This window comes from Mesocricetus auratus, unplaced genomic scaffold (genome assembly GCF_017639785.1).
Source record: "Mesocricetus auratus isolate SY011 unplaced genomic scaffold, BCM_Maur_2.0 Super-Scaffold_100019, whole genome shotgun sequence".
In the NCBI taxonomy this organism is placed as follows: domain Eukaryota; kingdom Metazoa; phylum Chordata; class Mammalia; order Rodentia; family Cricetidae; genus Mesocricetus; species Mesocricetus auratus.
The window spans coordinates 21,966,464-21,979,697 of record NW_024429200.1 but is presented as its reverse complement, the minus strand read 5'-3'; the positions used below and the strand labels follow the sequence as shown (position 1 = coordinate 21,979,697).

Here is a 13,234-nt window from a genome sequence, read left to right as displayed (position 1 = left end):
AAAAGTGGGGTACAGAACCAAATAGAGAATTCTCAATAGAGAACTGTAAAATGGCTGATAAACACTTAAGAAAGTGCTCAACATCCTTAGCCATCAGGGAAATGCAAATCAAAACAACTCTTAGATACCATCTTACTCCTGTCAGAATGGCTAAAATCAACATCACCAAGGACACTTTATGCTGGAGAGGATGTGGTGAAAGGGGAACACTCCTCTATTGCTGGTGGGAGTGCCAACTTGTACAGCCACTTTGGAAATTAGAATGGAAAATTCCCCAGGAAAATGAGAATCAGTCTACCACAAGATGCAACAATTCCACTCTTAGTCATATACCCAAAAGATGCAAGTTCATACAACAAGGACATCTGTTCCTCTATATTCACAGAAGCAATTTTTGTAATTTTCAGAACCTGGAAACAACCTAAATGCCCCTAAACTGAAGCATGGGACAGAGAAAATGTGGTATATTTACACAATGGAATACTACTCAGTGGAAAAAAAACAATGGAATCTTGAAAAATTGCAGGCAAATGGATGGCACTAGAAGAAACCATCTTCAGTGATGTAACCCAGTCACAAAAAGACAAACATGGTATGTACTCACTCATATATGGATTTCACATATGGATCAGGGGCATGCTAGCCTACAATCCTACAGTCAGAGAGTCTGGGAAACAAGGAGGACCCTAATAGAGATATGCACAGTACCCCAGAGAAGGGGAATGGTACAGGATCTCCTGAGTGGATTAGGAGTATGGCCAGATTGGAGAGGGAGTTCACAGAAAGACAGGGGGAGAAAAAAATGGGAGAAGAAAACATGGGGGAGCAGGAAAATTGAGTTGGGGTAAGAATAGAGGAGAGCAGGATGACAGATACCATAATACAGGGAGTCAGTATAGGTTTGAGGAGAGATCTGCTACTAGTGAGATTTCCATAGATCTACAAGGATGACACCAATTGGTAATCTTAGCAATAGTGGAGAGGCGATCTTAAATGCCAGTCCCCAATAATGAGATTGAAGACTACCTTAAATGCCATCCTAGAATTTCCAGCCAGTGGTGACAGAAGCAGAGGCAGACACCCACAGCCAAACACTGAAATGAACTCCTGGAACTCAGTTGCAGAGAGGGAGGAGGGATGAGCAAAAAGTCAAGTCTGGCCTGGTTAAACCCACTGATTCAGCTGACCTGAACAAGGGGGAGCTCATGGACTCCAGACTGATGCCCGAGAGGCCAGCATGGGAATGATCCAGACTCCCTGAACGTGGGGGTCAGTGAAGAGGCCTCAGCATTACTTGGGGCCTCGGGCAATAAGTCAGGATTTATCCCTGGCATCCAGATGGACTTTGGGAGCCCATTTGACATGGAGGGATGCTCTCCCAGCCTGGGCACATGTGGGAGGGCCTAGGCCCTGCTCCACATGATATGACAGACTTTGGATATCCCTCATGGAGGGTCTCACACTCCTTGGGGAGTAGAGTGGGGTTGCGTGGAGACTATAGGGGTTATTGAAGGTCAGGAAAGGAGGGGAGGGAGAGGGAGCTGACATTGACATTTGTTTCTATTTTAAATAAATAAAAAAGAAGTGAAACAGCAGGATGACAAGGTAGGGAATTTTGGTTACTAGTTGTATTAGCTGAGGTTTTTATTTCTGTGAAGAGACACCATGATCATGGCAACTCTTAATAAAGGAAAACATTTAATTAGGGTGGCTCATTTACAGTTTCTGAGGTTCAGTCTATTATCATCATGACATGGAGCATGGTGGCATGCAGGCTGATGTGGTGCTGGAGTAGCTGAGAATTCTGTCTTGCAGACAGGAAGACAACTGAGACTCTTAGCAGCATCCTGAGCAGATGTAACCTCAAAGCCTGTGTCCCGCAGTGACACACTTCCTCCAACAAGTCCATACCCACTGCAACAAAGCCACACCTCCTAATAATGTCACTCCCTATGAGATTATGGGGTCATTATATTCAAACTACCACACTAGTCATAAAGGAGAGGGATAATGAGTTAATGCCATATGACTTGAGTTCATATCAAAGAAACATTGTAGGATCAACTTAGACAAACTTGACTCAGAAAAAGTTCTATAGGTATTCAAATGTTTTCCAGGAACTTCCAAGAAATTAACAGCATATTAAATACATTATTTTCCATTCAAAAATAATTAAAACAAGAAAAATGAATGAAAGTTATTTTTAAACTCTAACAGTTATCTAGAACTTTGAATTTATTTTTTAAAAAATGGACTTCTATTCCTGAAGAGATTAATAAAATTATTCACTCTCTTCCTTCTTTATGAGTTGCTGCTTAATGCTCAGATGCCACTTTCAAGTGAGTTGGACTCAGACCCAAATACAGAAGATAAACATTGTTTTATGGAAACTGCAAGCTTAAGCCACCCAAGCTGAATTATAGACCAAAATCTAGAGTGTAGAAATAATTACTCTTGGAGCATGTCCCAAAACTTCCACTAGCTTATGAACAATAAGCCAAGATGAAGAGTTATCTCAATTTGTTATCTGGGCGAACAGTTGAAAGTAGGGCATCTCCTTGGGAAGTGTGTGAGGAATGAGAACAACTCAGCATTAGGTGGGGACAATCCTAAGCTACTGGCTGAGCATTTATAAGCAATATTAAGTCTCTTGTGGTTATTTAAGAGTAACTACCAGGACACAGAAAAACTGAACCCACATTGCATCCATGTACAGATTAGTCTCTTCATTAGTAACAGATACCAGTGGGACTCAAGATGGAGGAAGGTTATTTCAAGGGTTTACACATACCCAGGTAGGAAACTTACTGACTGTGCTGTGAGGTTCAACTCTGAAAACTTTCTTTCCCTACAACATGGATATAGTTACATTTGACCTAGTGTTCTACAACCAAAATTATACATGGAAGGGTCCAGGAGACATACTGGCACTGCTTTTCTGTGGTTTCCCAGGAAGACTTGTGTTTTTAGGAGGTGAATCCCAGCAGAGGACCTCACCTCTAGGCTCCTTATCTGTGCTTTCTGATTGTACTGCCTGTTCCTGGACACAGAAGGAGCCTGTCTTTGCTCAAGTCTGAGAGTTACATTAGCTTGTGCAGGAAACAGCAAGGAAACTCAGCTCTCCATGCAACATCACAAAATTGCTAGCTTTCACCTGAGACAAGACCACACAAAGTCTCTGAATCTTGCTTTTAGAGCATCAAGGGTGAAACCCAGGAGCAATCCCAGAGGCTCAATGAAGTGTTGTGAGACATAGTCACCTTTGCCAATTGGATAAGTGTCAGGCTTCCATTTCCAGAGATGGCCTTGAGTGTCAGTTCTAGTCTTCTCAGTTGGGATATGCAAGCAATCCAGTCCACATGGAGAGGTGCTCAGAATCTCTGGCACCAATGCCACTTGCTCATGAGTGTTGCCTTTGATCTCACAGGTTCTGAACAGGCCCCAAACTAACAAGCTTTCTGCCACTGCCATTATGATCCAGGAGCAGTTCTATCAAGTCAGGGTCCTGAGGAGAGCTTCACCCATCTGTCCTCATCAGATCTTCTTCTCCCTTCAGTCTCAGTCCTGGCCCCTGTGCTTGCAAAGGGAAAGCAGTTCTGAGGAGAGTGGTACCCCAACTAGGCTGATTCTCTGATACAAGTCTGAAACATTATTACAAAACTTGGGTGTGCTTAACCATAAGAATGGTGTAGCCATTAACCGAGGCAAGGAAATTTGAAGGATTATACAGTCTGTTAGACAAGTTAATTTTAAGGTGGCTATAAAACTCCTAGCTGAAGACATTAAAGAGTGCTTTCCCACTATTCTGGAATCAAGCTGAACACATAAACTAGGTTGACATAAGCATATGGTGTTTAAAATTATGAAATTGGATAAAATCGCTTAGGGACAGGATATAAATAGAAAGGACAGCTTGTGAGGGCATAAAAGCAAAGGAGTTGAGAAGGAGCAGCTAAGCAGAGAAGAGAGAAACTGTGGCATCCAGGAAACAACATGTAGAAAATATTCTAGAGAAGAAAATGTCATTGACTATGTCAAACACTGCTGCTAGTTCACTGATGGGATTTGAAAGATTGCTACTGGATTACATACAAATTGCACTGATGATCTAAGTGAGAGTGGTTTGTGGAACAGTACTGATGAAATGCCAAATGCATTGAGAAGTAGTGGAGAAAGTAAAGCCAGACACTACAGAGAATTCTTTTGAGAATTCTTACCCAACAATGTTTTGATGGAGAAGCAGAATGGCACGGAAAGAGTAAGACTTTTTTTTAAACATGGGAAACGTGATAGCAGGTGGTGTGCTTAAGGGGGCATTCCATCAGACAGGAATGATTATGACCAAAAAGATGAAAATTTCTGGAGGCATGTCATTGTCAGATAAAGACTGATGAAGATGAAATAAGTAATATCAATGGTAGTTGATGTCAGTGGCAGGCCTTACCTATAAGTATGGCTTGATCAAGTTCATTACAGGAACAGGATGTAGGGAAGGGAATGAATGTTGATGATTTGTAGAGAGATAATTCAGAAAATAAGGAGATAATCATATAGGAGACTGTGAACAGAGGATATCAGAATTTTCACCAAGTGCCCCCAAGTACCCATAGAAGGGCAAAATGGTCAGGAGTGCAAGAGAGATCAAAGAGCAGTTGACACTGTTAGCATTTCGAGCTGAATTCTCTTCAGTTATGTGGGTATAGGAACCAGCAGGGAGTGGGATTTAACTAGGATGTATTTGACTAATTTCAGGAGCAACCTCTACTCCCCACACTTTATTTACACACTTGTAGAAAAACTCAGGTATCTCTTTCCCACCATTAAGGAAGGTTGTTTTGAAATGTTGATGAATCTGACTTGGCCTTCGATAACTTACCCAACAATGTTTTGCAAAATTTTGCTATGTTTGTTATTCTCTTTTATCCTGGTTGTTCATCTGCAATAGAATGCAACGTTGTTGTATCTTGACTACAATTTTCAAAGTAAACATAATGGTGACATGGGTAATGAGGTATAATTAGTATTCTCACTATATCTCAACAATGTTAAGTATCACTACCAAGACATTAATGTTTTATGCATTTAATATACATTGAATTTTTCAATAAGAGTCTTCCTTTCAAAAGTTTAATTTTAAAAATTTTCACTTGTGTATTTATGTGTGCCACCTGAGTTCAGTGCCCTCAGAAGACATAAGCAAGCATTGGATTCCCTAGAGCCGGAGTTACAGGAGGGTGACAGCTACCAAATGTGGGTGCTGGGAATCCAACTTGGGTCCTCTGATGTTGTGACCTGAATGAGAATGATCCCCACAGGATTGTGTGTTTGAATACTTGATCCTCAATCAATGAAACTGCTTGGAAGGATTGGAGGTGTGGCTTTTTAGGGAAGATGTATTACTAGGGGTGAGATTTGAGGTTCAAAAGCCAAAACCATTCCCACTCAGCTCTCCTCTCTCTCTCTCTCTCTCTCTCTCTCTCTCTCTCTCTCTCTCTCTCTCTCTCTCTCAATCTCTCTCTCTCTCAATCTCTCTCTCTCTCCTTTCCCCTCTCTCTCTGCATCAATGTTGACATGATCCACAGCATGACGGACATGAACTATAGCCTTCTGGAATTACAAACACCAATAAACATTTTCTTTTGTAAGCTGCTTTGATCATGCTGTCTCTTCACAGCAATGGGGCACCTGAAAGGGCAACAAGTGCTGAACTGCCTCTCCTGCCCTGTTTTCCCACTCAGGGAATGAAAATGCAAGGTGAAACAATAAATGTAAAAGATGAACTCAACCTCTTCCCTATGTGTTCCATAGTGGTGCTCACTTACTACAAATTCTACAGTCAGTGTGTGTGTGTGTGTGTGTGTGTGTGTGTGTGTGTGTGTGTGTGTGTGTGTTGGGGTGGTGGGTTGAGTCTTTAATGTGGTCTAGGTGCTCCAAACTTTCAATCCCCCTACATTAAACTTCCAACTGCTGTGATCACAGGTGTGCACTACCATGCCCAGCTTTCTTGCCTTTGTTGGCTAAGGCAAAATCAAGTTTTTCTTGTTTTGACTCCAACTGTCACATACTCAAATGTTGTGGGAGCTTACCCAAATCCTTCATCCAAGGTGTATTTTCTAGTCTCCTTTCAAACATCAAAACTTATCTCTCAATCTTGACATAGAAACTCTAACTTTCACAGTCCAGTCCTAACTGGTTCCAAAATGCTGAGCTTTCACTAGTATTTCCCCTTTCTGTGTATCCCGGTCTATTTTGCAGCATTTCAAACTTCTACCCCTAGGCTGCAGCATCACTTTTCATCCCGTTATGATAGTAAACGTCCCCAGCCATTGCCAAACATTCTATGAAGACCAAGTTGTTCATACATGAGACACCAGGGATTGGGAGTAACAATAGAAAAGAATTTGTTTTATTTGTTGCTATTTTAAAGCTTTATATTTCAGATTCTCACTGTCTTAAAAGGCTGAATGTTGTGGAGGCAGCACTGGAGATTGAACTCAGGGACACGTACATGCTAAGGACAGCCTCTACACAGAAGTATAGACTCAGTTTTGCAATATGCTTAAAGGAAAGGACACACCCTTCAGAGACTTTTACCTAAGGTCTCCTTGTCTCAGTATAACCAATAGAGTCTCAAGAAATCGTAATATTTGCAGGATGCTTTGAAATGAAGAAGTATACAGTAGTGTTTATTATATCCTATTACAGTGTATAAAAGGAGACACTCCTGGTTTCAATACTAGCTTATCATTGGTGACAGAGATCACAAAATACTTCTCTTTGCATCTTTAGCACTTGAAAAACAAACAAACCCCCAATACATAGTATGTGTTCAACCTGTGCTTTTAAGCTCTGCTAGGAGAAATTTCTTAAGCTGGCTTTTAATTGTGACCTTTATTCACATCACAGCGCTGCCACCTAGTGGCCAATTACCCAGACTAAACTACAATACCTAGGAAGCAATGTGGAGATATGACAGGTTTCTCATAAACAACAGCATAGAAGTATATTCACTATCATAGGATAAGGAAGAATCTAAGACATATATAACAAACGTTTTCAGCTGCTAGAATGTTCAAACTTTTAATATTTTGTTAATTGAAAATTATATGTGTTGTCATTCCAGTGTGTTCTGAGTATGTGGTGTCCACGTTAGCGCCTCTTGATTTCATGCAGTGTCTTTCCAGATTAAGCTCAGGCATTGTTGCTTTTCCCTTCGGAGTTCTATATCTAAGCCACTCAACAGAAGTCCTTCTAAGACACAGAAATTCATGAAACAGGACAAGTTGTCTTCTTGGACCAAAGCTGCTCCATTGTTTGGAGGGAAATGATCAAATTTTGAGCAGTAGGCTGTTATTGTACTTGTAGCAATGACTGGATTGACTAATGAATTCAACCAAGCAAGTTAACAGGAAATTAGTTAAAATAACAAAAATATAAGCTGCAAAGAAGCACTTTCATTAATGATTAAGTGAAACTCAATGCTTTCATCAATTAGGACTGTATATGTTCAAGTGATTCATTTCTTACTTATAGCAGTATAATAAATAATAATAATATAGTTAACATTGAATTGGGGTAGGGGAAATGAATGTCAGGGAGGTGAGAAATGAAATTTGCAATTTAATTTTAACTTCACTTGTTAGCATCTGATACATCTTAATCTGTTACTAATCCATATTTATGAGTTACAAAATATATTTGCTTTAACAGGAAGGCATAACCAAGTGTCTCTAAGACATGCTACATTGTTCTGTCACTTGTCTGTTTTGTTGGGAGTATTAATATGCTTTGAAGCCAAACATAACAGATGTATGAACTCACACATATTTCACATTCTTCCTAATACTAGCTCCGGATATATCTTCATTGTGACAGAGGCACATTTACTTCTGATACTTCAAACTTTGCTGATGGCATGAATGACCCCATTTTTCTCTTCCTCTCTGTTATCTAAAACATCTGAAGAATCATAAGAGATTATTTAAATCAGGTTCTGCTTACATAGATGCCGAAATTGAAGTTTTGAAACATTAGCAACTAATCTGCTGCAATGAAACTAGTGGTTGTAGATAATTCCAGAGCTTTCATGTCCTGAAAGAGTGCCTCTCAGAGGATCAGTCCTGCGGCCACTCCATAGCTTCACGCCTGAGGCTGCATATACTACCCAAGATGATGAGTTTTGAGTCCATGATGCTTTACATCCCTGGGCACTTACTTAATCTGAAGGAGTCCCAACTGCACCAACTCACTTTGAAGCTACACATTGTTATCCTTCCCACATTCTCCTCTTCCCAAACAAATTCATCTAGAGTCCAGTATACAGTCAGTGATCTCAGCCTCGTTTCCCCTAATACCTCACACACCTCCATTCCTTGTTGAAACCCATCTGTCTTACAGAGGATGTCAGGGTAAGAATTGAGGCTAACTGCATGTCTTGCTTTCTTTCAATGCTATTTCCAAATTAAACATCATTTTCTCTTCTGAAAATAAAAAGTCAGTGCTCTGATGATGTTTATGCCATCTGGCTATACCATTGCTTGATACATTCTACAATTGTCTACTAACTTCCTATTCTTATGTGCTTTCCTTAAAGTCTGCTTTTGGCATAGGTCATTCATTCCACCACATTTTCTTCCTTTATAGTGACTTCAATGTTTCGACTACAGGCTAAAATCTCTTGATTTTTATATTACTTGATTTTTATATTACAATGACACTTCCGTTTTCCACTTAAGTCACTCATCCTATGTCACAATCCAGGCCTATAATCTCTTTAAAAAATAACCACAGAAAAACGTTTCCATAGAAACTTGCATTTCCCTTTACATAGCTTCAGTTTAATAGTCCTATACACAGATATGGTATGTGCACCGTGTGGGGGACATGCAGTTATTTTCTCATTGTATCAGTCTCTTCCTGAAAGTACTTTGTGGTGGTATTTTGTTTGTGCTCTACCGAATAAAGCTTGCCTAAAGATGAGAGGGCAGAGCTAGCTACTATTTGACAAAATCAGCCAGAGAGGCTTTGGAGGACCGGGGCCATACAGAGAGACACAGGCAGTAATAGGGAGGAGTTTAGAGAAGATTCTCAGACCTTATGGATCAAGGAAGGAGAGACAGTAAGTCACTGGTTGCTTGTCTGCCACTTCTCTTATCATTCAGGTTCTTGCCCCTGTACCTGACTCCTGAGTTCCTTTGATAAAGAATAATTAGATAAATACTTTATCTGATATCCAACATAGGCAATCAGATGACAAGGCAGTTGCTTCCTATTGGCTTTGCAGCTGCCTGAGTTGCCACTGCAGTTGGCTTTCCCTCCCTCCCCCCAGGTCCTCCACATGAGCCTGGGATTTCCCCATTGTGGCCTCCTTACAGCAGCCACCAGCTGCCATCTGGCCCCAAACACCACAGGTTGCTAGGCCCCAAAGGCCACTGGAGTTAGCCACTCACCTTAGCCACTGTCAGTCAGTTCTGTCATTCAGGCAGCTCCTTGCCCTTGCTTCCTGTCACACAGGCGTCTTCCACATGTCCCCCTCTGTTCGTTTTTTCAGGTGGCTAGTTCCCTCTTTTCATGGGTTGTAGGGCCATGACAGCGAGAGTGGACTGCTCTGCCACCTAGAACTATGATGACATCTGGCCTGGGCTGCTGCATAGAACCATGTCGGGCTGGGTCCCTGCTCCCAACACAGCCAGGGTTTGTGTTGGTGTCCCATGTTTGTGCCCATGTTGCCACCAAAGACCACATAGATGCCAGAAGGTCTAGGCTACAGTCTGTGGCCAAGAGGTTGTCTAAGGGCCATGCTGCCACCAGGGACATCCTGATCTGAGTGGCTTGCGATGCCAACCAGAGTCATGGTGTCATCTGGGCCAGGACTGCTGCTGTGGGTCATGTCTGGGTACATGGCCCTCCAGCAGCCAGGGTCTGGAGTGGTGTCCATGGCTCCTGTTATCACCTAGGACTCTGCAGATACCCAGGATCTGATAGCCACCTGAGACCATGTTGGTGCCTGAGGGCCATAATGATCAGGAAGCCCTGTGTTGCTGACAAGGGCCATGTCTGGGTTTGTGGTTCCCACGCAGCTGGAGTCTTTGATGATATCCATGGCCAAAGTTAATAGTAGGGGTCACCGGAACCATGCTGTTCTGAGCCAACCCCGCCCTTCACTGGTCTTGGGACAGCTGGGCCTGCACCTCAGGGGAGAGCTTGCTTCTGCACTTGGGAAAGATGGAACCACTCATCAGCAAAGATGTGCACCTCACCTGGGCAGCACACTAGAGCTGACCTTGTGGTCATGGGATGTAGGTGAGCCAACCCTGAGGGCATGAGAGCAGAACTGATCCTGCCCCCTTGTCTTCTATGTGGTGGCATGGGTGTGGGAATGTTGCCCTCTCCCCTCAACCATTACCACCTCAGAGCTGGCCCCGGGATCGCAAGATTGGGAGAGCTAGCCCTGACCCTCTCCGGCTGCAGCCTGAGCAGCACACTAGAGCTGACCCTGCTGTCCCGGGCACAGGTGGGCCAGTCTGGAGGGTGTGAAAGCAGGATAGAGAGGGTGAGGTGATCCTGTCCTCCCTTCCCATATGTCCCTACAGCAATTAGGAGAGAGGGCTCTGCACCTTTCCTGGGCATAAAAGTAGAGCTGGCCCTGGTGATGTGAGTGTGGGTGACTGGGATCTGAGACCTAAGATCAGGAGAACTGGCCCTACTCCTTCCTGCAGACTGCACTGGGTAAGCTAGCTTAGGCAGTACTGGAAAGCTTGCCTGGGTCGGGATGATGCTGGTGCAGCTACCACCCAGGCCCAGAACCAGAGCTACGGGTTGGCCCACCGCAACATCCACTGAATCTATGAACTGCTGGAGAGCATGTGAAGGAGACGAAGCTACTGATCCAAAATGACAGACAGTAACAGGAATCCAATAAGAGTTCCATAGACAGCCTGTAGTGGTGCTGTAGCAGAGATCAGCGGTCTCGAGCCAGACCAATGACTCATGGCAACGGACACTTGCAAATACAGATGAATGAACTAAAGGATCAACTGTATGACTCAACAGGCCACACTATAGCTTCCATGACAAAGTTTTTCTTTCTTTTTCAGTTTTTTGTTGTTGTTTTGTTTATTTTGTTTGGTCTTTTAAATTTGATTTTTTGGGGGGTTGCAAGGGCAGAGGGTGGATGAGGGGACAGGGACATAAATAGGAGAATTCGTGAAGTGAAATCCATAAAGTATCAAAAGCTTTTTGTTTTGTTTTGTTTCTTTTTTAAGAAGCACAGAACTTTATGTGATACTTTATATTATATATAAACTCCAAGGACAGCCTTCGGTGGACCTACCTTCATTCTTACAAGCACATCAGGGAATGAGCAGTCTTATATACTAGAATGATTGCTGTGGTCACAAGGTAGTATCGGTTGCTAAGAAAGGAGGTAGAGAGCAAATGAAAACAACTGCTACTGAAAACCAACTTTAGGGGGCAGGGGTTCTTATTTAGTTTACAACTCTAGGCCATAGTTCATCACTGGCATAAGGTACAGTGGGAAATCAAGCCAGGACTTTGAAGCAGAAACTTCCTACTGGCTTGCTCCCCAATTATGTTTTAATTGCCCTTTTAAAATTATGTTTTTAATTTGAAATTTTCATATAATATATTTTGATCATATTCTTTCTCCTTCCTAGATCTTTCCTACCTCCCTAGATATTCAACTTTATGCTTTCTTTTTCTCCTTCCCTTTTCCCCCCTAAAACAAATGTCTCAAATCCAAACAAAGAATCCAATAAGATAAAAAAAAATACCAATACAAGGGGCTGGAGAGATGGCTCAGAGGTTAAGAGCACTGACTGCTCTTCCAGGGGTCCTGAGTTCTATTCCCAGCAATCACATGGTGGCTCACAACTATCTACAATTCAATCTGGTGCCCTCTTCTGGCAGAACACTGTATATGTAATAAATAAATAAATCTTTAAAAAAATACCAATACAAAACAAAAAGTGCACACACACACACACACACACACACACACACACACACACACAATCAATCGGCTTGTTGGTCAACTAACTGTAGTTATGGGTCCGCCCTGGAGTATGTTTGATATACCTAGTGACACTCCTTTAAAGAAAACTCATTTTCCCTTTCCCAGAAGGTATCAAGTGCAAATAGCCTCTTGATTAGGACAGGGGCTGGGATTTTGTCTGGTTTGAACATGTCCAGGTCTTATCAATGCGGTCACAGTCTCTGTGGGTTTATATGTGCATTAGTCCTGTTGTGTCTGGATGGCACTGTCTCCTTGGGGTCATCTACCTGTTACCATTTTTATACTGTCCAGCCCCACTTGATTAAAGATGGTACTGACATGGTGGACTGAGCCCTCCTTTATCAACGAGCAATAAAGAAAATGGTGTGCTCACTCATGCCCATAGGCCAGTCTTATGAAGGGAACTCATTAACTGAAATTTCCCCTTCCCTGGTGTTGAGCTGAAAATCAAGGTTATCCATTGCAATGAAGTATGAAAAAACCGCAAAACTCACATAGGAAAATAATACAGAAGCAAAAAACTGGTAAATTTTATGAACTATATGTTGACAAACTGGACAAATTAAAAAAAAATGAGTACATTCTAGAAATAGTCTACCTACTAGGACATAATCAAGAAGGAACAGAAAATCTTATTAGAACAATAACAGGGAAGTTGAATCAATAACTTTGGTTGGCAGGAGCTGAGAGGGTTGTCTAGGGTAAAAAGCTTTATTAATTCAAGAGGAATACTTTCTAAACATTTGCTAAGGAGCGGGAAACATGTCATAAAAGGGGGTGGGGATATTGTAAGCCTCGGAGAATCAGGGAGTTTGCTGTGGGATTGTCACCTAGTAATGTCAGAAGCTACATCCTAAAGTCTCACCAATATGACTGCCTAAACATGGATGATACTAGAATATATCCCAAAGCCCATAAGGCCTCAGCCCTACACTAGGAAATACAGGCAACTGAAGAAAGCTAGGAGATAAAGACATAGTCTTCACTAGAGAAGAACACACCAATCACTTGCTGTCCAGTACATAAAGGAACATTACATGGACTGAACATGTTATACTCAAGAATATTCATTTATATACATATACATGTATGCATTCAATGACAACTAATGAAAAAAGATGCCATGCCTTTGAGAGAGAGTCCAGAGAGTTACACAGGGGCATTTGGAGGGAGGAAAGAGAGAAATGCAATTACACTATA

The 13,234-nt window shown here is 42.1% G+C and overlaps 1 long non-coding RNA gene across 3 annotated transcripts in view; it reads right to left on the bottom strand.

Annotated features, from left to right (window-relative positions):
* The window catches only part of LOC106022019, a 58,652-nt gene that overhangs the window by 36,824 nt on the left and 8,594 nt on the right, over nucleotides 1-13,234 (bottom strand). The gene's annotated exons all lie outside the window — the stretch shown is intronic.